The sequence below is a fragment of the Pseudophryne corroboree genome, chromosome 8 (genome assembly GCF_028390025.1).
Source record: "Pseudophryne corroboree isolate aPseCor3 chromosome 8, aPseCor3.hap2, whole genome shotgun sequence".
Classification (NCBI taxonomy): Eukaryota; Metazoa; Chordata; class Amphibia; order Anura; family Myobatrachidae; genus Pseudophryne; species Pseudophryne corroboree.
In genome coordinates, this window is record NC_086451.1 from 441763053 (window position 1) to 441787269 (window position 24217).

At 50.8% G+C, this 24217-nt stretch overlaps 1 protein-coding gene and 3 long non-coding RNA genes across 12 annotated transcripts in view; 1 reads left to right on the forward strand and 3 right to left on the reverse strand.

The window, feature by feature from the left end:
* Positions 1–487, reverse strand: part of BAG6 (BAG cochaperone 6) — a 117863-nt gene extending 117376 nt beyond the window's left edge. For 6 of the 9 annotated variants that reach the window (XM_063938107.1, XM_063938102.1, XM_063938106.1 and 3 more), the window contains exon 1: positions 1–486. The gene's annotated coding sequence lies outside the window, so the exon portion shown is untranslated. The other 3 variants (XM_063938105.1, XM_063938101.1, XM_063938099.1) reach the window with 1 other exon arrangement.
* The window catches only part of LOC134949498 (uncharacterized), a 27793-nt gene continuing 3942 nt past the window's right edge, over positions 367–24217 (forward strand). The window contains exons 1-3 of the long non-coding RNA XR_010183169.1: positions 367–460; positions 14955–15265; positions 23559–23623. This is a non-coding gene — a long non-coding RNA (uncharacterized LOC134949498). The remainder of the gene's footprint in view (positions 461–14954; positions 15266–23558; positions 23624–24217) is intronic.
* LOC134947945 (uncharacterized) lies at positions 15312–16368 on the reverse strand. Its single transcript, XR_010182876.1, has 2 exons — positions 16250–16368; positions 15312–15540 (listed from the first exon to the last, which is right to left on the reverse strand). It is a non-coding gene; the product is annotated as an uncharacterized LOC134947945 (long non-coding RNA).
* LOC134949497 (uncharacterized) overlaps positions 24117–24217 on the reverse strand; it is a 1199-nt gene continuing 1098 nt past the window's right edge. The window contains exon 4 of the long non-coding RNA XR_010183168.1: positions 24117–24144. This is a non-coding gene — a long non-coding RNA (uncharacterized LOC134949497). The remainder of the gene's footprint in view (positions 24145–24217) is intronic.

Here is a 24217-nt window from a genome sequence, read left to right on the forward strand (position 1 = left end):
CTGCGATCCCGGTCTCCCTGGTGACCTGAGACACGGACAACTGACAAGGGCTAGAACGCAGCCAACAGCCGACAGTACACTTCCGGGTTCTTGCAGTAACTTCCGTCTCCGGGGCGTAACAGATGACCTTAGCCGTATTTCCGGCCTTTGGAACGCACACCGGGAGGGTTCCTAACGCCGCCACTTCCGCCCTTACTTTATGCCAACACCATTGAATACTCGCCAGTGGAGACGGTTCCCAGGGGGTTATGGGAAAGGTCCTCTCCACGAAGGTAATCTAGACGCTACCTACGCTATACTGCAGGACACTTCCGGGAGCCTCCACTACACCCATTCACATGACCAGAGTCAGCTGAGCGTCGGGTCACGTGGGTGTGTGCAGAGCAGCAGCAGCCAATAATGATAGACCGAGCTGTGTGTGTTCGGGTTACTTGTCTCCAACTGCAGGGAGATAGCGCCGGTGAGTGACGCTGATAAGGTGTGTGTTCGGTCACACACACACACACACAGCAACCCCCTCCTGTATATAGCTGCTGTACCGCCGCACTGCCTGTATCACTGCCGCCTATATATAGCTGCTGTACCGCATACTCTCCAACATGACCCGCCCCACTAGGGTTGGTTCTATATCGGAGGGGCTGAAGGGACCTTGTGACGTATCTAGGGGAGGAGCTACGTCACCAGGGGGAGGAGCTACGGGCGAACATGGTACCCGAAAAGTACCCTCGCGGGCTCGCTTCGCTCGCCACGCTTCGGGCACGGTGGCTCGCTCCGCTCCGCTTCGCTCACCACCTAATTACTAAAGGTAATAGTTGGTGGCGTGGACAGTAGAGGAACTATCCCGCTGGCGTAGCTCCTCCCCCTTGTGTCGTAACTCCTCCCCCAAATGGAAAAGGTCCCTTAGCCCACTTGATTCTAGCAGCTACCGCCCCACTAGGTACAAAATGCTCTGTATCTGGACTTCCCTCTTAATTTATTATTGCCATCACCTGTGAAGAAACAGCTTTCTTATCATTTAACTAGTTCAACACAGGTGATGGAAATCATAAATTAAGAGGGAAGTCCAGGAACAGAGCATTTTGTACCTAGTGGGGCGGGTCATGTTGGAGGGTCTGGTACCGCCGCACAGCCCCTGCCTGTATGTAGTTGCTGTACCGCCGCACAGCCCCTGCCTGTATATAGCTGCTGTACCGGTGCACAGCCCCTGCCTGTATCACTGCTGCCAGTATGTAGATGCTGTACCGCCGCACACGCAACCCCTGCCTTGTATCACTGCTGCCTGTATATAGCTGCTGTACCGGTGCACAGCCCCTGCCTGTATCACTGCTGCCAGTATGTAGATGCTGTACCGCCGCACACGCAACCCCTGCCTTGTATCACTGCTGCCTGTATGTAGCTGCTGTACCGCCTCACAGCCCCTGCCTTGTATCACTGCTGCCTGTATATAACTGCTGTACCGCTGCACAGCCCCTGCCTGTATCACTGCTGCCAGTATGTAGATGCTGTACCGCTGCACACACAGCCCCTGCCTGTATCACTGCCACCTGTATGTAGATGCTGTACCGCCTCACAGCCCCTGCCTGTACAACTGCCGCCTGTATATAGCTGCTGTACCGCCGCACACACAGCCCCTTTCCTGTATCACTGCCGCCTGTATATAGCTGCTGTACCGCTGCACAGCCCCTGCCTGTATCACTGCTGCCAGTATGTAGATGCTGTACCGCTGCACACACAGCCCCTGCCTGTATCACTGCCACCTGTATGTAGCTGCTGTACCGCCTCACAGCCCCTGCCTGTATAAACTACCGCCTGTATATAGCTGCTGTACCGCCGCACACACAGCCCCTTTCCTGTATCACTGCCGCCTGTATATAGCTGCTGTACCGCTGCACAGCCCCTGCCTGTATCACTGCCGCCTGTATATAGCTGCTGTACCGCCGCACACACAGCCCCTTTCCTGTATCACTGCCGCCTGTATATAGCTGCTGTACCGCTGCACACACAGCCCCTGTCCTGTATCACTGCCGCCTGTATATAGCTGCTGTACCGCCGCACACACAGCCCCTGTCCTGTATCACTGCCGCCTGTATATAGCTGCTGTACCGCCAGGTGTAGTATGGCATGCCGGCGGCCGGGCTCCCGGCGAGCAGCATACCGGCGCCGGGAGCCCGACAGTCGGCATACTGAAGACCACCCGTACCGCCGCACACACAGCCGCCGCCTGTATATAGCTGCTGTACCGCTGCACACACTGCCTGTATCACTGCTGCCTGTATATAGCTGCTGTACCGCTGCACACACTGCCTGTATCACTGCTGCCTGTATATAGCTGCTGTACCGCTGCACACACTGCCTGTATCACTGCTGCCTGTATATAGCTGCTTTACCGCTGCACACACTGCCTGTATCACTGCTGCCTGTATATAGCTGCTGTACCGCCGCACACACTGCCCCTGCCTGTATCACTGCTGCCAGTATATAGCTGCTGTTCCGCCGTACAGCGCCGCCTCCCTGCACACACTGCCCTTATTATTACACTCACATGGAGGACATGGCGTGCCCGGTACACAGCACTGTACATACTGGGGGTGGCAGCTCATGTTATGAGAGCTGACAGTCATCGCTCCTCCTAATTACAGCCGCAGCACTATGAGCCAGATGCACACACACCCAATGGCTTACATACACCTCCAATGTCCTCACATCTACTCCAGTGCAGGGTCCGTGCTGCGCGTGTGTGGGGTCTGTACTGCCGGTGTGCTGGGTCTGTACTGTGTGCGTGTGTGGGATCTGTGCTGCCGGTGTGCTGGGTCTGTACTGTGTGCGTGTGCTGGGTCTGTACTGTGTGCGTGTGCGGGGTCTGTACTGTGTGCGTGTGCGGGGTCTGTACTGTGTGCGTGTGCGGGGTCTGTACTGTGTGCGTGTGCGGGGTCTGTACTGCCGGTGTGCGGGGTCTGTACTGCCGGTGTGCTGGGTCTGTACTGTGTGCGTGTGCGGGGTCTGTACTGCCGGTGTGCTGGGTCTGTGCTGCGCGTGTGTGGGATCTGTACTGCCGGTGTGCTGGGTCTGTGCTGCACGTGTGTGGGGTCTGTTCTGCGCATGTGCAGCCAGGAGGCCAAGGACGCAGTGAGCCAGCTGCCTGAGGACATGATGGGTGACATGCTGCGGGACAAGGAGAGGCTGCCTGCCCCTCCTTTATGTGTGAGAGAGCCCGGTGCTGCTGCTGCCCCTCGTGTGTGTGTGTCTGTGTCATGTGTGAGAGAACCCAGTGCTGCTGCTGCCCCTCGTGTGTGTGTGTGTGTGTGTCATGTGTGAGAGAGCCCGGTTCTGCATTTTCCGCTCCTGTGTGAGAGAGCCCGGTGCTGCTGCTGCCCCTCCTGTGTGTGCCATGTGTGAGAGAGCCCGGTGCTGCTGCTGCCCCTCCTGTGTGTGTCATGTGTGAGAGAGCCCGGTGCTGCTGCTGCCCCTCCTGTGTGTGTGTGTCATGTGTGAGAGAGCCCGGTGCTGCTGCCCCTCCTGTGTGTGTGTCATGTGTGAGAGAGCCCGGTGCTGCTGCTGCCCCTCCTGTGTGTGTGTCATGTGTGAGAGAGCCCGGTGCTGCTGCTGCCCCTCCTGTGTGTGTGATGTGTGAGAGAGCCCGGTGCTGCTGCTGCCCCTCCTGTGTGTGTGTCATGTGTGAGAGAGCCCGGTGCTGCTGCTGCCCCTCCTGTGTGTGTGTCATGTGTGAGAGAGCCCGGTGCTGCTGCTGCCCCTCCTGTGTGTGTGATGTGTGAGAGAGCCCGGTGCTGCTGCTGCCCCTCCTGTGTGTGTGTCATGTGTGAGAGAGCCCGGTGCTGCTGCTGCCCCTCCTGTGTGTGTCATGTGTGAGAGAGCCCGGTGCTGCTGCTGCCCCTCCTGTGTGTGTCATGTGTGAGAGAGCCCGGTGCTGCTGCTGCCCCTCCTGTGTGTGTCATGTGTGAGAGAGCCCGGTGCTGCTGCTGCCCCTCCTGTGTGTGTCATGTGTGAGAGAACCCGGTGCTGCTGCTGCCCCTCCTGTGTGTGTCATGTGTGAGAGAGCCCGGTGCTGCTGCTGCCCCTCCTGTGTGTGTGTCATGTGTGAGAGAGACCGGTGCTGCTGCTGCCCCTCCTGTGTGTGTCATGTGTGAGAGAGCCCGGTTCTGAATTTTCCCCTCCTGTGTGTGTGTGTGTCATGTGTGAGAGAGCCCGGTGCTGCTGCTGCCCCTCCTGTGTGTGTGTGTGTCATGTGTGAGAGAGCCCGGTGCTGCTGCTGCCCCTCCTGTGTGTGTGTGTCATGTGTGAGAGAGCCCGGTGCTGCTGCTGCCCCTCCTGTGTGTGTGTGTGTGTCATGTATGAGAGAGCCCGGTGCTGCTGCTGCCCCTCCTGTGTGTGTGTGTCATGTATGAGAGAGCCCGGTGCTGCTGCTGCCCCTCCTGTGTGTGTGTGTGTCATGTGTGAGAGAGCCCGGTGCTGCTGATGCCCCTCCTGTGTGTGTCATGTGTGAGGGAGCCCGGTGCTGTGTGTCCTGTGTGTGTTTGGAATTTGTATGTTTTACCGATAGACAGGGTGCCAGCAACGACTCGTATAGCGGGTTCGCTTCGCTCGCCATATGTTATATTGCCACTCGTTTGGTGGCGAGGTCCCACCAACCGAGTGGGTGTATTATGCGGAGGTCAGGATACCGTCCGGCTATATTTCACCAGCTGTCGGGATTCCGGCGTCTGTCTCCTAAACTTCGGGATACCGACAGCCGGTATTTCTCTAACGTCCTAAGTGGATGCTGGGGACTCCGTAAGGACCATGGGGAATAGCGGCTCCGCAGGAGACTGGGCACATCTAAAGAAAGCTTTAGGACTATCTGGTGTGCACTGGCTCCTCCCCCTATGACCCTCCTCCAAGCCTCAGTTAGATCTCTGTGCCCGAACGAGAAGGGTGCACACTAGGGGCTCTCCTGAGCTTCTTAGTGAAAGTTTTAGTTTAGGTTTTTTATTTTCAGTGAGACCTGCTGGCAACAGGCTCACTGCATCGAGGGACTAAGGGGAGAAGAAGCGAACTCACCTGCGTGCAGAGTGGATTGGGCTTCTTAGGCTACTGGACATTAGCTCCAGAGGGATCGAACACAGGTCCAGCCGTGGAGTCCGGTCCCAGAGCCGCGCCGCCGGCCCCCTTACAGAGCCAGAAGGCAGAAGAGGTCCGGAAAATCGGCGGCAGAAGACGTCCTGTCTTCAACAAGGTAGCGCACAGCACTGCAGCTGTGCGCCATTGCTCTCAGCACACTTCGGTCACTGAGGGTGCAGGGCGCTGGGGGGGGGCGCCCTGAGACGCAATAAAAACACCTTGGATGGCAAAAGAAATGCATCACATATAGCTCCTGGGCTATATGGATGCATTTAACCCCTGCCAGAATACATAGAAAAACGGGTGATAGGCTCCGCCCCCTTATCGGCGGCCTTATCTCCTCAGCACACTGGCGCCATTTTCCCTCACAGCTCCGTTGGAGGGAAGCTCCCTGGCTCTCCCCTGCAGTCACTACACTACAGAAAGGGTTAAAAAAGAGAGGGGGGCACTAATTAGGCGCAGTATTAACTATACAGCAGCTATAAGGGGAAAAACACTTATATAAGGTTATCCCTGTATATGTGTATATATATATATATATATATATATATATATATATACTAGGTGCTTCATCGCGCCCTACGGGCGCTCTTTACACCGTCGCAAGGGGATACGCCCCCTTAACCCTTGCATGCCTTTCTGGGGTTCAATATTTGTGTTATATGGAGTATCACCTGCATTCCTTTGTTAGTGGTTAAATACTGCACAATGAAAGGGTGTGCGATGGTGAAGGAGGCGCAGCCCCTTGCGACGGCGTGAACAGCACCTGCAGGCCACAATGTACAGAATGTAGCGGGTGCGGAGGGTACTGCGGATGGTGTCTGTAGATGCTGCGGATGGTGGGGGTGGGGCCCGGATGGGGAAGGGTTGGGAGGTGCTGCGGGTGGGGGAGTGGCAGAGGAGTGGGGGATGCAGATGGGGGAGGGGTCCGGAGGCACTGCAGGTGGGGGAGGGGCAGGGGTGCCATGGGTGGGGGAGGGGCAGGTGTGGGGATGTTGCAGATGGGTGAAGGGTTCCGGAGGTGCTGTGGGATGGGAAGGGGCGGGAGTGCCGCTGGTGGGGTAGGGGTCCGCAGGCGCCATGGGTAGGGGAGGGGCAGGTACGGGTGTTGCGGCGGATGGGGAAGGAGGTCCGGAGGTGCTGCAGGTGGTGGAGGGGCAGGTGCGGGGGTGCAATTGGTGGGGGAGGGGTGGGTGAGGGGGGGACCGCGGATGGAGGAGGGTGTCTGCAGATGCTGCGGGTGGAGGGGGGCAGGTGTGGGGGAGACATATAAGGGGGGTGAATGGTGGAGGGGGCCTGGAGATTGCTGGGGGTGGTGAAGGGGCGGAGGAGTGGGAGCCGCGGGTGGTGTAGGGGGTCTGGAGGCACAGCATGTGGGGGAGGGGTGGAGTGCCGCATGTGGTGGAGGGGAAGGTGCGGAGGTGTGGTGCATTGGGGAGAGGTCTGGAGGTGCTGCGGGTACTGTACCTGCCAAAAAGCTAGTTGGAGGGTATGCAGTAACAGGGCCAGGACAGGGGTGACAGGGTCAGGACAGGGTTGACTGGGCCAGGACAGGGGTGACAAGGTCAGAACAGGGATGACGGGGCCAGGACAGGGGTGACGGGGCCAGGACAGGGGTGACGGGGCCAGGACAGGGGTGACGGGGCCAGGACACGGGTGACGGGGCCAGGACACGGGCGACGGGGCCAGGACAGAAATGACAGGGACATGATAGGGGTGACAGGGTCAGTGTAGGGGCGGCAGGACCAGGACAGGGGTGACAGGGCCAGTATAGGGTTGACAGGGCAAGCACAGGGGTGACAGGGCCAGGATAGGGGTAGCAGGGCCAGCATAAGGATGACAGGGCCAGGATAAGGGTGAAAGGGCCAGGATAAGGGTGGCAGGTCAAGGCCAGGGGTGACAGGGACATGACAGAACACAGGGCACGGGAGAGATTGGTATTAGGGACAGAACAGTGGTGACAGACAGATGTGTGTTACCGGAGTCACTGCTGCTGGCTGCTGCTGTTCCACTCCAACCTGTTGGGATCTGCTGCTGGTGGAGACTTGGCATGGCTGACTCTCTTAGGCTGTAGTCCTGCTTCCTCTGCCCGTCCGCATCCCTCCCCCCCTCCTCAGTCACACACCGCAGACCTCGCGCAGCTGCCGGGCACTGTGGTAAGGTGAGACTGGAAATGACTGGTTAGCCCCCAGGAGATGCTGCGGCTGGAGGGAGGAGGGGGTCAGAGCCTGAAAGCAGCGCGGACTTCTGCAGCGCTACCCGCCGGCTAAAGTGTGTGAAGGAGCTGGGCGCACCTCACTGCGGGTGGCAGCGCTGCAGCTAGCGGTGGGGTTGCCGGGGCTGGAGATAACAGAGGCAGTACGGAAAGTGCACAGCATCAGGTGCCCCACAAAACTACAGCTAAGAAGCGTGGAGTGTGCCAGAAAGTGACGCTCCTCCCCGCCAGAGAGACCCTGCTGAGTATGCTGATGTGGGGGTCAAGTATGGCATACCCCCTCACACACCCCCAAACCTCCCAAATGTCCCAATTTTCGCGGGACAGTCCCATTCTTTGGGGTCTGTCCCGCTGTCCCACCCGCGGGTCGCAGTGTCCCACGGTGGGGGGGGGGGGGGGGGGGCAGTTGGAAAGCTCATGTACTCGCTGTTCTGCTTAGCAGAGCAGCGGTGAATAGTGGAGACAGAGGGAGAGGGGGCATCAGGGGGTACGGATTAAGGGGGGGGTTCCAGCAGCAGAGCCGGATTAAGGGGGGCGGCAGGCGGTACGTACCGTTGGCCCCACAGTTTTAGGGGGCCCCCCGGCTGGAGTAGCTCTGTCCCAGCTCAGAAGCTCACCGCCCTGCCAGCAACAACATTGTGCTACAGTCGGCACACGCTGCTGCGTATTGGCAGGTCTGTGGTTTTGCAGGGAGGCAGCAGTCTCCCTGCTTTCTTCTGCCTCTGCGGGTGTGTAGGGGGAAGCGACCACCTCCTCTGAATTTAGCCCTAGCTGAGGGGCCAAAATGCCATAAAAAAATATATATATATCCCGGAATTTGCATAAGGGGCGTGGCCTCGCGTCCCGCGATTAGGCCACGCCCCCAACCCCACAGCAGGCACAGCAATGAGATAGGGCTCCCCTTTCTCAAGTACCCTGTGCCCCCCGGACTCATAATCAGCCCCTGGGGGCATGCCAGCAGCTCACAGAGCGCTGGGCATGCCCCCTCACTGACGAAAACGGGGCCCTCCCGTGAAGCCACGCCCCCTTTTCGGTGTGTGTGTGTGTGTGTGTGTGTGTCCTGAAGAAGCTGGGAGGTATGCACCCTGCCTGTGCCATGTCCATACTATCTGCTTCTGCAGCTGCTCCTAGTGTCCTATAGATTTGGCCAGATCTGTGACTCATTTGACTAACTCCGCCCACTGTTGTGACTCCGCCCAGCGTTAGCAAATGAATCACAAAATCACAGATCTGGGCTATTATATAGGAGATAGCGCTCTGGTGTGTGCTGGCAAACTCTCCCTCTGTCTCCCCAAAGGGCTAGTGGGGTCCTGTCCTCTATCAGAGCATTCCCTGTGTGTGTGCTGTATGTCGGTACGTTTGTGTCGACATGTATGAGGAGGAAAATGATGTGGAGACGGAGCAGATTGCCTGTAATAGTGATGTCACCCCCTAGGGGGTCGACACCTGAGTGGATGAACTGTTGGAAGGAATTACGTGACAGTGTCAGCTCTGTATAAAAGACAGTGGTTGACATGAGACAGCCGGCTACTCAGCTTGTGCCTGTCCAGACGTCTCATAGGCCGTCAGGGGCTCTAAAGCGCCCGTTACCTCAGATGGCAGATATAGACGCCGACACGGATACTGACTCCAGTGTCGACGGTGAAGAGACAAATGTGACTTCCAGTAGGGCCACACGTTACATGATTGAGGCAATGAAAAATGTTTTACACATTTCTGATAATACGAGTACCACCAAAAAAGGGGTATTATGTTCGGTGAGGAAAAACTACCTGTAGTTTTCCTGAATCTGAGAAATTAAATGAGGTGTGTGATGATGCGTGGGTTTCCCCCGATAACAACTGATAATTTCTAAAATGTTATTGGCATTATATCCTTTCCCGCCAGAGGTTAGGGTGCGTTGGGAAACACCCCCTAGGGTGGATAAAGCGCTCACACGCTTGTAAGGGCTCTACCTTCGCCTGAGATGGCCGCCCTTAAGGATCCTGCTGATAGAAAGCAGGAGGGTATCCTAAAAGGTATTTACACACATACTGGTGTTATACTGCGACCAGCAATCACCTCAGCCTGGATGTGCAGTGCTGGGTTGGCGTGGTCGAATTCCCTGACTGAAAATATTGATACCCTAGATAGGGACAGTATATTTTTGCCTATAGAGCATTTAAACGGTGCATTTCTATATATGCGTGATGCACAGCGGAATATTTGCCGACTGGCATCAAGTCTAAGTGCGTTGTCCATTTCTACCAGTAGAGGGTTATGGACACGTCAGTGGTCAGGTGATGCGTATTCCAAACGGCATTTGGAAGTATTGCTTTATTAAGGGGAGGAGTTATTTGGGGTCGGTCTTTCAGACCTGGTGGCCACGGCAACAGCTGGGAATTCCACGTTTGTACCCCAGGTCGCCTCTCAACATGAGAAGACGCCGTATTATCAGGCGCAGTCTTTTCGTGGACAAGCGGGCAAAAGGTTCCTCATTTCTGCCCCGTGACAGAGGGAGAGGAAAAAGGCTGCAGAAATCAGCCAGTTCCCAGGAACAGAAACCCTCTCCCGCCTCTGCCAAGCCCTCAGTATACGCTGGGGCTTTACAAGCAGAATCAGGCACGGTGGGGGGCCCGTCTCAATGAATTTCAGCGCGCAGTGGGCTCACTCGCAAGTAGACCCCTGAGGTGATATCTCAGGGGTACAAATTAGAATTCGAGACGTCTCCCCCTCGCCGTTTCCTAAAGTCGGCTTTACCGATGTCTCCTTCTGACAGGGAGACAGTTTTGGAAGCCATTCACAGCTGTATTCCCAGCAGGTGATAATCAAGATACCCCTCCTGCAACAGGGAACGGGGTATTATTCCACACTGTTGTGGTACCGAAGCCGGACGGCTCGGTGAGACCGATTCTAAATCTAAAATCTTTGAACACTTACATACAGAGGTTCAAATTCAAGATTGAGTCACTCAGAGCAGTGATTGCGAACCTGGAAGAAGGGGACTACATGATGTCTCGGGACATCAAGGATGCTTACCTTCATGTAAAAATTTACCCTTCTCACCAAGGGTACCTCAGGTTTATGGTACAGAACTGTCACTATCAGTACAGACGCTGCCGTATGGATGGTCCACGGCACCCCGGGTCTTTACCAAGGTAATGGCCGAAATGATGATATTCCTTCAAAGGAAGGGAATTTTAGTTATCCCTTACTTGGACAATTCCCTGATAAGGGTAAGATCCAGGGAACAGTTGGAGGTCAGTGTAGCACTATCTCAGGTAGTGTTGCGGCAGCACGATTGGATTCTCAATATTCCAAAATCGCACCTGGTTCCGACGACGTGTCTTCTGTTCCTAGGGATGATCCTGGACACAGTCCAGAAAAAGGTGTTTCTCCCGGAGGAGAAAGCCAGGGAGTTATCCGAGCTAGTCAGGAACCTCCTAAAACCGAGCCAAGTCTCAGTGCATCAATGCACAAGGGTTCTGGGTAAAATGGTGGCTTCCTACGAAGCAATCCCATTCGGCAGATTCCACGCAAGAACTTTCCAGTGGGACCTGCTGGACAAATGGTCCGGGTTGCATCTTCAGATGCATCAGCGGATAACCCTGTCACCAAGGACAAGGGTGTCCCTCCTGTGGTGGTTGCAGAGTGCTCATCTTCTAGAGGGCCGCAGATTAGGCATTCAGGACTGGGTCCTGGTGACCACGGATGCCAGCCTGCGAGGCTGGGGAGCAGTCACACAGGGAAGGAATATCCAGGGCTTATGGTCAAGCCTGGAGACATCACTTCACATAAATATCCTGAGGCTAAGGGACATTTACAATGCTCTAAGCTTAGCAAGACCTCTGCTTCAAGGTCAGCCGGTGTTGATCCAGTCGGACAACATCACGGCAGTCACCCACGTAAACAGACAGGGTGGCACAAGAAGCAGGAGGGCAATGGCAGAAGCTGCAAGGATTCTTCGCTGGGCGGAAAATCATGTGATAGCACTGTCAGCAGTATTCATTCCGGGGGTGGACAACTGGGAAGCAGACTTCCTCAGCACGACCTCCACCCGGGAGAGTGGGGACTTCACCCAGAAGTCTTCCACATGATTAAAAACTCGACAGGTATTGCGCCAGGTCCAGGGACCCTCAGGCAATAAGCTGTAGACGCTCTGGTAACACCGTGGGTGTACCAGTCAGGGTATGTGTTCCCTCCTCTGCCTCTCATACCCAAGGTACTGAGATTGATAAGATGGAGAGGAGTAAGCACTATATTCGTGGTTCCGGATTGGCCAAGAAGGACTTGGTAACTGGAACTTCAAGAGATGCTCACGGAGGATCCGTGGCCTCTACCTCTAAGAAGGGACCTGCTCCAGCAAGGACCCTGTCTGTTCCAAGACTTACCGCGGCTGCGTTTGACGGCATGGCGATTGAACGCCGGATCCTGAAGGAAAAAAGGCATTCCGGATGAAGTCATTCCATATCCTGATCAAAGCCAGGAAGGATGTAACCGCAAAAACATTATCACCGCAATTGGCGAAAATATGTTGCGTGGTGCGAGGCCAGTAAGGCCCGACGGAGGAAATTCAACTGGGTCGATTCCTACATTTCCTGCAAACAGGAGTGTCTATGGGCCTGAAATTGGGGTCCATTAAGGTTCAAATTTCGGCCCTGTCAATTTTCTTCCAAAAAAGAACTAGCTTCAGTCCCTGAAGTTCAGACGTTTGTAAAAGGGGTACTGCATATACAGCCTCCTTTTGTGCCTCCAGTGGCACTTTGGGATCTCAATGTAGTTTTGGGTTCCAAAAGTCACATTGGTTTGAACCACTTAAATCTGTGGAGTTAAAATATCTCACATGAAAAGTGGTCATGCTGTTGGCCCTGGCCTGGGCCAGGCGCGTGTCAGAATTGGCGGCTTTATCCTGAAAAAGCCCTTATCTGATTTTCCATTCGGACAGGGCGGAATTGAGGACTCGTCCTCAGTTTCTCCCCAAGGTGGTTTCAGCGTTTCACCTGAACCAACCTATTTGTGGTGCCTGCGGCTACTAGGGACTTGGAGGCCTCCAAGTTGCTAGACGTTGTCAGGGCCCTGAAAATATATGTTTCCAGGACGGCTGGAGTCAGGAAATCTGACTCGCTGTTTATCCTGTATGCACCCAACAAGCTGGGTGCTCCTGCTTCTAAGCAGACTATTGCTCGTTGGATTTGTAGTACAATTCAGCTTGCACATTCTGTGGCAGGCCTGCCACAGCCAAAAATCTGTAAATGCCCACTCCACAAGGAAGGTGGGCTCATCTTGGGCGGCTGCCCGAGGGGTCTCGGCTTTACAACTTTGCCGAGCAGCTACTTGGTCAGGAGCAAATACGTTTGTAAAATTCTACAAAATTGATATCCTGGCTGAGGAGGACCTGGAGTTCTCTCATTTGGTGCTGCAGAGTCATCCGCACTCTCCCGCCCGTTTGGGAGCTTTGGTATAATCCCCATGGTCCTTACGGAGTCCCCAGCATCCACTTAGGACGTTAGAGAAAATAAGAATTTACTTACCGATAATTCTATTTCTCATAGTCCGTAGTGGATGCTGGGCGCCCATCCCAAGTGCGGATTGTCTGCAATACTTGTACATAGTTATTGTTACAAAAATCGGGTTATTATTGTTGTGAGCCATCTTTCAGAGGCTCCTCTGTTATCATGCTGTTAACTGGGTTCAGATCACAGGTTATACGGTGTGATTGGTGTGGCTGGTATGAGTCTTACCCGGGATTCAAAATCCTTCCTTATTGTGTACGCTCGTCCGGGCACAGTATCCTAACTGAGGCTTGGAGGAGGGTCATAGGGGGAGGAGCCAGTGCACACCAGATAGTCCTAAAGCTTTCTTTAGGTGTGCCCAGTCTCCTGCGGAGCCGCTATTCCCCCTGGTACTTACGGAGTCCCCAGCATCCACTACGGACTATGAGAAATAGAATTATCGGTAAGTAAATTCTTATTTTTAACTGCGTCCCGTGTGTGTCAGGCTGCTGTGAATATATGTGTGTTATGTGTGTGTGTCAGGCCGCTGTGCATCTATGTGAGTGTGTTAAAGGTGGCTAGTGTAATGTGCTATGCAGCAAAGGTGGCTGGGCAAATTGCAGTGCCACAGAGGTGGCTGGGCAAGGTGCAGTGCCGCAAAGGTGGCTGGGCAAGGTGCAGTGCCGCAAAGGTGGATGGGCAAGGTGCAGTGCCGCAAAGGTGGCTGGGCAAGGTGCAGTGCCGCAAAGGTGGCTGGGCAAGGTGCAGTGCCGCAAAGGTGGCTGGGCAAGGTGCAGTGCTGCAGAGGTGGCTGGGTAAGGTGCAGTGCCGCAGAGGTGTCTGGGCAAGGTGCAGTGCCGCAGAGGTGTCTGGGCAAGGTGCAGTGCTGCAGAGGTGTCTGGGCAAGGTGCAGTGCTGCAGAGGTGGCTGGGCAAGGTGCAGTGCCGCAGAGGTGGCTGGGCAAGGTGCAGTGCCGCAGAGGTGGCTGGGCAAGGTGCAGTACCTCAAAGGTGTCTGGGCAAGGTGCAGTGCTGCAGAGGTGTCTGGGTAAGGTGCAGTGCACAGAGGTGTGTTGGCAAGATGCAGTGCGGCAAAGGTGGCTGGGCAAGGCGCAGTGCTCCAAAGGTGTCTGGGCAAGGTGCAGTGCCGCAAAGGTGCAGTGGCGCAGAGGTGTCTGGGCAAGGTGCAGTGCTGCAGAGGTGTCTGGGCAAGGTGCAGTGCTGCAGAGGTGTCTGGGCAAGGTGTAGTGGTGCAGAGGTAGACATCGGTACTTTTGCGCAGGATGCAGGTTCTTTGGGATCTGAATTAGCCCCGCTGTGTAGACCACTCTGCAGCGGAGCATACTGTATGTGACTTTGAGCAGCTGCGGGCACAATCCAGCCTCCAGATGAGTAGATGTAACTGGGAGGTAACGGCATAGTCACATGTAGGGTAAGGGAGCGTGGCGGGAGTGTAGACAGGAATACGGCTTTTACACAGAGGAGAGGAACCAATGCGATAGTAGTGATGGCTACATCCACATGTGGATCGGCGGGGGCGGAGTGGCTGCATAGGTGTGTGCAGCTCTGACTATAGGTGACTATACAGCAGCATCTATGTCACAGACACACAGTGTTACCGCTTATATGGGCGACTAGTGTGTAACTCTGAATCAGGCCAGCGAGTGTTCTGGAATGAGACTGTGCAGGTATACCCACATCATTATCAGTACCGGGGGCATAGGAATACTGAGGCCTAAACCTCACACCCACACACAGCTACTAGGAATAGTTATGGATCCTCTAGGACAGCAGCTTCTGTATCCAGAGACCCTGCACATCTCCTCCACATATCCTTACCAGGTCACCTTCCCCCTGTTCTCCCCTTCCCCATAATACCTAAGCTCTGACGTGCAGGGCCCTTGTCTTCTCCTCCCAGCACTAACATTGGCAGCAGTGCTCTGCTCTTTTGCCAGTTTCTCTTTCAGCACCTCTGACCCTATTTCTAGGTGGTGGTGAAGGAGCATGAATTGTGTTCTCTGGTCTTTTGTAGCTCCTCAATAAACGTCACCTAGGATATCCATTGTTACTGTCTTCATCTGGAAGATGTTCAGCAATATGTGCAATTTCAGTCAGAGCTATTATTGTGTAAATCACTACTTTTTGTTTTTTCAGTTCCTCGGCCTGCAGTACCACTGAGCAGCTGCAGCGGCGCCTGGAGCAACACAGCAATCAGCAAGAGGCTTTGAAGATGGTGGTAGTCCGGAGACCACAACAGAGGGTCAGCGCCATAGGAGCATTCAGCAGGAAGGGGACAGGCAGCTGTGAGTAATCCAGAGGCAGGAATAGAAGCTCCACCAGACAGCGGGGCCACAGACAGGAGAGCAGAGTAATGGCGGCTTAGCATCTGGAAGCGTGGCGGGCCGCAGTGCAGAGTGGAGGATCAGGGAAGCACACAGAGGTCAGTAGATGGACATCAGGTACAGGTAAGCAGGAGTCTCAGGGTAACCACTGACTTAAGACCCAGGATGATTTAAGATTCAAAGGTTTTATTGTCATTATAACAGTGTTGTTATTATCATCCTTTATATGCTGGTAGGAGGAGATTTGGTGCATTAGACAATGCAGTACACTCATTGGTTGTGGGAGCTGCAGGACTTTCTTCTTCCACCATGCATGTCCAGGTCCCACCCCACATATATGTAATTATTGCTGTCTCCAGCAGGTGGAATAATGGAGTGGGGTCTCTGGTGATGGTAACCTGTAATTAGTGGAAATAAAGTCCTGTTACTGTGATATACATAGCATATGTGGAAACAGGATTATTACCCCCCCGATTTAGGGGTCAGGAAGCCCCTAGGCACAGTAGTATTAGTAGTAGGAGGGACACCTTAGCACAGGTATAAGGGACACACACAATGACAGGTCCTCCAACACCTCACCACCACCGCCCATTACACCTATAATACTTACCACACTGGCTACTCTGTCTGCAAGGTCACAGACTCGCTTATGCTGAGAGCAAGGGACAGTCTGCATACTACTTGCCATTATACAAGTGTATGCAGCAGTGTGTGAGTACACGTGTACAGTGGCAAGTAGTTTGCAGACTGTCCCTTGCTCTCAGCGGGTGTGAGATCTTACAGACAGGGAGATCATCTGTACTGTCACCCACAACCCGGCAGATGTGGCTCCTGGTAAGTATTACTTATTATTAGATTAATCCTCACCCACGTTGCACCATAACCCTCACCCTGATTGCACCATAACCCTAACTGCAGCCTAACCCTAAATTCATGTGTTGACATTCTGCCTGTCGACATGTTTAATGTCAACATTATGAACACGTTGACATCACGGATGTCAAAAATTATGATGACTGCGTAATCTCCAGTGCTCTTTATGTCTAATATATATTGCTGCACATTATTAATAAATGATAAGTGTAACAGGTACAGTAAGTGACTTACCTTCATTGTGAAATTACAGGAAACACTGGTGCTGTAGCTTCCACTCTCAGTGTATGGAGGGCATGGAGTCAGGATGATAAGTGGCTCTTCCCTCTTTCACTGTTCATCTGCTGGAGTTGAATTGGAGTGGGGGGGGGGGGGGGGGGTGCGCCAGATGGCGGTTTTGGAGGGAGGAGGGGGTGGTGCCAGATGGCGATTTTGGAGGGAGGGGGGGGGGGGATGTGTGCCAAATGGCGGTTTTGGAGGGATGGAGAGGGGGGGGGGGGGGGGAGGTGCGCCAGATGGCAGTTTTGGAGGGAGAGGTGCGCCAGATGGTGGTTTTGGAGGGAAGGGGGGGGGGGGGGGGGACGTGCGCCGGATGGCGATTTTGGAGGGAGGGGGGGGGGGGGGTGCGCCAGATGGCAGTTTTGGAGGGAGGGGGGGGGGGAGGTGTGCCAGATGGCGGTTTTGGGGGGAGGGCAGGGAGTAATAGGAAGGGGAGGAAAGAAGAGTGCGGGGAGGAATAGGAAAAAGGGGACCTAAGGGAACAAAAAAAAATCACTGTCAGGGGGCTGGCGTGTAATAGAATAGGTCCAGACACAGTAAGCCCTGGTCCCCAGACTGCCTCTGCCATTGAATAAATTGCATTTGAAGGGGGTAGCGGCCTGTTGTGCCCATCCCAGCAGGTGGCGCCCACCAGGCCTCGGGTACCTAGTGGGAAATCCACCAGTGATTATTACTGAATACATTCTTATCTCCAGTAACATGGGGAACAGGGGAGGAGAAATGTGATGTTGCTGATAGACAATGTGTAATACCTCTTTTCCAACAAAAATCGCGGGTCACAGCCGGGAGCCTGTCACGGGTGCTACCTGGCTGCGACCCACGTCAACCCCCTTTCCCACCGCAGTCACCAGCCCGGCATATTGCCGGGTTGGTGACATTGCCTGTGACGCAGCGAGGGCGGCGCTGGGAGATCACACGGGTTATGCACATCTATATGCAATAACCCGTGTTATATGCTGGCGGTGTAATAGAGGTATTAGTACTGTTCGTGAATATAGTTTTGCTGTTTGTGGAGCATTGGAATGAACTGGTATAGTTATCATTCTTATTATTTAAGGGACTGGGAGGAAAAGTGACGCTGCAGACCGCAGCCCCCATTATTCTGGTTCTCACCGTGTAATTACCATTCAGGCTTCATGCCATGAATGTAAAGTCGCTATCTTGCCAGAACACCATAACTATCCCTAAAGGCAATCTGAGGAGATGGCACCAACTCTACAACGTCCCTGACACTACTGTGGTGCTGTGGTAACGAGCGTCAGTATCCCTCTGGCCTGTAATGTGACCTACCCCTGTGAGCCTCCTGTGTACTTACCTTACTGGCCAGTAAGGCCACTTGCTGTGAGACAGCAGCAGAAGTACCTACAGTGGGAAATAATGTGCATTTAGATACCATCACATGCCAAGAAACAGTCACTTTGTCAGAGATTCCTGATCCCTCATTCACGTCTCCTTTTATAGGTTATATTAAAACGGGGGCGAAATCTCTGGTAATGCTCCAGTCGCCACCACTTCAATGTAAATGAACCCTTAAAATAGGGCATGGGTCTTCAACCTGCGACCTTCTGGCTGATGTAGTACTACACATCCCAGCATGCCCTGCCATGGTTTTGCTATTAAGACATGCTAAAATGGAGGCAGTGCTGGGATTTGTAGTTCCACAGCAGCTGGAGGGCCACAGGTTGAAGACCCATGAAATAGGGTAATGCCAAAATGAGAAGGGATTATAATCCGGGTTATTACTCACTTTAGGCACTTGGCACGCCACCACAGGCGCGAGAATCGCCTAGGCTTTCTGAAAAACAAAACACAGACGCTTAGTTCGGGTGCGTGGGCCTGTGCAGTGGGACTGACTTTTTGCTTCAAATTAATAAAGAAGGTAATTACATAACAATAGACATTACTTATTTTAAAACTGTAAAAAATATTTTAACACCTTAGACCAGTGGTTCTCAAACATGGTCCTCAGGACCCCACACAGTGCATGTTTTGCAGGTAACCCAGCAGGTGCACAGGTGTATTAATTACTCACTGACACATTTTAAAAGGTCCACAGGTGGAGCTAATTATTTCACTTGCGATTCCCTGAGGAGACCTGCAAAACATGCACTGTGTGGGGTCCTGATGACCGAGTTTGAGAACCTGTGCCTTAGACAATAGAAGATGCATTGGTCCAGTAAAGTAGCATTTTTATAAATAATACTCAGAACAACAACAATAGGTGTTATTAGTAGTGAGAGCAGTGTTACCATTAACCCTTTATTGCAGTAGTTCTCAAACTGTCACCCCACACGGTCATGTTTTCCGGGTCACCTAGCAGGAGCACAGGTGTACTCATTACTAACTGACTAATTTTATAAGACCCACAGGTGAAGCTAATTATTTCACTGGTGGTTCTGTAAAGAAGAGACCTGGAAAACATGCCCTGGATGGGGTCCCGAGGTCCTATAAATACAACATGTTATAATATACATACGTCTCCTCCTGAGACTCTTCCTCCGATGGTGAACTACAAATAGAGGAAAAGAAAATGTGTGAGACTCTAATTCATGCTATGTAGCTGTAGAGCAATATTCAGCATTATTTTATAACCATAATGATTAAATGTTGAAAGTATATGATCATACATAACATCTGTTAGAATATTAAAAAAGAGAATGTAGGTACTTACTCATAAAAAGTCATGACAGGATCACTCCACACAGTGCTGTTAGTCAAGAATAATACAAAGTTAAACTATATCTGATGCACAAGCACATCATTAGCACATAGGCCCTCATTCCGAGTTGATCGCTTGTTGCCGTTTTTCGCAGCGATTAGGTGACAAAAATGGCAAATCTGCGCATGGTACGCAGCACACATGCGCTAAGTACTTTCACACAAAAGTTTGTAGTTTTACCCAAGCTCGAGCAACGTTTTTCAGTCGCTCGAGTGTTCGTAGTATGATTGACAGGAAGTGGGTGTTTCTGCGCGGCAACACAGCGTTTTCAGGGAGTGTGCTAAAAAAACGCAGGCGTGCCAGGGAAAAACGCAGGAGTGGCTGAAGAAACGGGGGAGTGGCTGGCTGAACGCAGGGCGTGTTTGACGTCAAACCAGGAACTAAACAGACTGCAGTCATCGCAAGGAAGGAGTAGGTCTGGAGCTACTCAGAAACGGCATGAATTTTTTTAGTAGCAATTCTGCTATGCTAAGGTACACTCCCAGAGGGCGGCGGCTTAGTGTGTGCACTGCTGCTAAAAGCACCTAGCGAGCGATCAACTCGGAATGAGGGCTATAGGTACGTTATTTCTATATCCTATAATACAACATGTAGAAAATGCAAACGGAGCACTCACCAGACTTCTCAGTAACATGGACCAATTTTAATGTATAGACCGCATATACTCAGCTTCCCATTGTAGTATAAAGATTTCAGTTATCCTCAAACGTTTTCGGTCAAGTACTGACCTTCATCAGGAGACACTACCATATCTCAGAGCTGTCTCATCCATATCCTTGAACGCCAGCAGTCTATCTGACCATGCCTCACTGGCTCCTTATCTAACCCCAAATCACAAACAAGCGCCAAAACGGCCACCAGAGTGACATCATAACATAGGTGGAGTCACAATAGTAAACACATATTAGCAGTGGCACTCGAAAAGAAAGGATCGCATCTCAAGTATAAGTACAATAAAAGTACAGTAAAAGTTCCGAACCCAGCATGTTAAACGAATTAGTGCCAAAGTTTTAACAGTGTGCTACTCACCTACCACACAGAGCGCGCATACAGCGTGACCGCTGGAACACACCAGCTACTTCCTGTGTCCGTGAACCGCATCACATGCGCCCGGAAGTGACATACCCGGAAGGTAACCATCGTAACCGCTACACTACTAGCGGTGTACACTACTCATAGATCGTCAGTTAATTCATTGAATACTCAATAAAAGTACTGCATCATGAGATAATATAACAGAAGACAAAAATACCTTGCTACGCAAGCACGATAGACCGATGTATACTACATATCACAAACCCCAGAAATACATACCCGGGTAGTAACCATAGCGACCATTACTGGCATTAACAACATGCAATTCTCATCAATTATTAATTAAACTCTGAGCAATTAATTAGGGTATCAGAAAACAAATATCCCCAACACTAGAATAGGGTAGCAGGAGCCGGTAGAGCATGGATGATAAGGCCTTGCAGCACGAGCATAGAAACTGACATACAATACTGATAAAAATTAACAATACATTAATCATACATTAATTACATTAATGAGAAGTGCATTGGTCAGAGGGAAAAACGAAAAAATGAAGATTTTTTTTTTTTAAATATCATAGGCAAATAGAAAAAAGACTATCTTAATAAAATACCCAAAGGATTTGACTCATTCAGCCCATCAGGGGCCAAAGTGCCCAGTCTGAATACCCATCTTGCCTCTAACTTCCTCAGAATCAAGGCACGGTCTCCACCTCTCTCCGGGGCTGGCACCCAATCAATCATTCTGCATCTAAGTGCTGACACTTGATGCCCGGCTGTCAAGAAATGTTGTGCAACAGGTTTATCTGTTGCCCCAGAGGATATGGCCTGGTGTATCAAGCTTCTGTGATTTGCCATTCGTTTGTGGAACGTACAAGTGGTCATCCCAACGTAGGCTAAACCACAAGAGCATAGCAACATATATACCACAAAATTCAATCTGCAATGGAGCTTGTATCGAATATTTATTGGCCTGCCAGTATGAGGATGTGGAAAGGTACTGCCAGGCAAGAGCGAACGACAGGTCACACATCCCACGCATTTAAAGCAGCTCGGTTTCTTAGTGTTTAACCATGTCACATACTCCTTAGCCCCAAAACGTCATGCAGGCTGCATAAGAATCTGCTTAAGGTCTATAATACAATATGATATACATACATCTCCTCCTGAGATTCTTCCTCCGATGGTGGACTACACAGAGGAAAAGAAAATGTGTGAGACTCTAATTCATGCTATGCAAGTGTGTACCAGTATTCAGCAATATTATGTAACTTAATAAAGTAGATTTTTCTTTTAACAAGGAACTGATTAAATGATTAAAATATACGATCATAAATAACTTATCTGTTAGAACATTAAACGAGAGTATGTAGGTACTTACTTGAAAGTTGTGACTGGGTCACTCCACGCAGGGCTGTTAGAAAAAGAATAATAAGGAATAAAAAAGTGTAAACTATATCCAATACTCCATCTCACTTGCACATAGGTTATTTCTATATTCCATAATAAGACATGTTACAAAGATATACATACATCTCCTTCGAGGGATCCTCCTCAGATGGTGTACTATATATAGAGGAAAAGAGAAGTGTGTGAGAATGTAAATCATACTATACCTGTTATATAGCTGTATTACAGGAATCAATATGGTAAATCAGTGGCCGGGATCCCGACATTCGAAATACCGGCGTCGGGATCCCTATAGCGAAGAAGCCGACAAGGGTGGGTAAGGGGTGCTATACCCTCTCCCCTACCCACTGCCTGACCCTAACCTCCCCCTTAGTGCCTAACTCTAACCCCCTGTCCCCACTGCCTAAATTTAACCCTCCTGACCCACAGCCTAACTCTAACCCACGGAGTGGGGTGCCTAACCCCCCCTCCCCGCAAGCTAACCCCAACCCTACCGGGGCACAGCCTAACCCTCCCCCTGCAGCCTAAACCTAGACCCACCCCCCGGCAGATTGCCTCCTCAACGATGTGATGTCAGGATGTTTGCATCCCGGCTGTCCGGATTCCGACGCCGGGATGTATACCTGTTCGGGATGCCGGTGTCGGCATTCTGAATAGTGTTGTGATTCCGGCATTGGTAATCTGATTGCCGGGATCTCGACAGGCGGGATCCTGAGTGCATCCAGTATTACAGTATTCAGTATTATGTTAATTAATAAAGGAGATTGTTGTTTCAACAGCTAAATGATCAAAATATACGATTATAAGGGACTTATTTGTTATAAATATAAAGAATGTAGGTACTTACTCATATGGCAGATCAGGGCTGTTAGAAAAAGAAGAAAAAGTTAAAACTATATCTGATTGTCAAGCACAACATTAGCACATAGAGATGTTATTTCTGTATCCCATAAGACATGTTACAAAGATATACTTACATCTCACTCGAATCTCCCTCAGATGACGTACTACACAGAGGAAAAGAAAGTGTGAGAATGTAAATCATACTATACCTGTTATAGAGCTGTATTACAGTATTCAGTATTATGTTACTTAATGAAGTAGATTTTTTAACAGCTAAATGATTAAAATATACCATCATAAGTAACGTATCTGTTAGAAATATAAATAAATAATGTAGGTACTTACTCATAGGGCAGCTCAGGGCTGTTAGAAAAAGAATAAGAAAAAGTTAAAACTGTGTCTGATTGTTAAGCACAACATTAGCACATAGAGATGTTATTTCTGTATCCCATAGTAAGACATAGAAAGATATACTTACATGCCAAACATGGTGTCATCAGAAGACAAGCTACACAGAGGAAAAGGAAATATGTGAGAATCTTAATCATAATATACCTGCTATATAGGTGTATAACAGTATGCAGCATTACTACAGATACGCGTTGTCTATATTCCATAATACAACATGTTACAATGATATACATACCTGAGCCTGTCATCCCATACCATTCTTGGTGGGTTATTACACATAGAGGAAAAGAAAACGTGTGAGAATGTAAATCATACAATACATGCTGGATAACCGTATACAGCATTACTTTCTGCTACTTTGTGATGTACAGTTTTGTAACAAGGAGCTGATTAAATTATTAAAATATATAATCCTATGTGACTTATCTGTTAGAAAAATAAAACAAGACTGTAGGTACTTACGAAGATGTCATCACAGCTCTGTTAGAAAAAATAATTTAAAAAAGTTAATACGATATCAGATGCACAAAGCACAACAAAGCAGTATTGCAATCTAAAGGAAAAAAGTGACACAACACTGCCTGACTATACAGAATAATAATAATGGGGGTTTTGGAAACCGGTTATTCTCAACAGGTTCGACCCTGAAATTCAAAATGGCATCAATATTAAATTTAAAACCAGTTGTGTTTGTTTTAAATTTCCGGGCCAAATCTGCAGAGAATTGGTAGCTGGTAAAAGCCGCTGCATAGTACTGTGTATCTAGACCATGGTCTGACCTCAGCCTGTGGGAATAAACTTGCTGTAGAATTTATGCTTTCCCCCTCCCCCCCCTCTTTTTAAACAGGGGATGACTACGTGAATCAAAGTGGATCACCCTGGACACACAGGACTTCAGAGATAAATAAACCGGTAAGTAAAGGTTTATGTGAGGGTGTTTGTTTTGTCTGTATTTGGCAGTCACTGCGTTGTCTCTGTATTATTACAGTCACTGCGTTGCTCTTTATATTATATGATGTCATTGCATTGCTATGTATTATATGGCCGTTACTGCATTGCTTTCTATTATATGGCAGTCACTGCATTGCTCTCTGTATTATAAGGACGGAAATTGTGATACTCTGTCACACCCCTTCAATCAGCTGACCACACCTCCCTTCCGTGGGCCCCCTACCAGTCCATTTCCCCTGAGGGCCCTTCATGCACCAGTACGTCACTGCCAGAATGTTAAGTTGTTACAGAGCATTCACTTTTTTTTTTTTTTTTTTTTCAAGTAACCTCATCGGTTTATAAAAGAACATCTTACGGTATTTTATTATAAAAATGATGTTTAGACCTGTGCTATTATTAATGTGGTTCTACCAGACCTAAAATATCCAAACGTTAAATAAAATAATATAATTACCCGTCCTCCTCCTCCCATGGCTGTATCTCTGAAACATAAAATGAGTATTTTTAGATTTATATCTTTTTTTAAAAACGTTTGCATATAATAAAACTTATTTC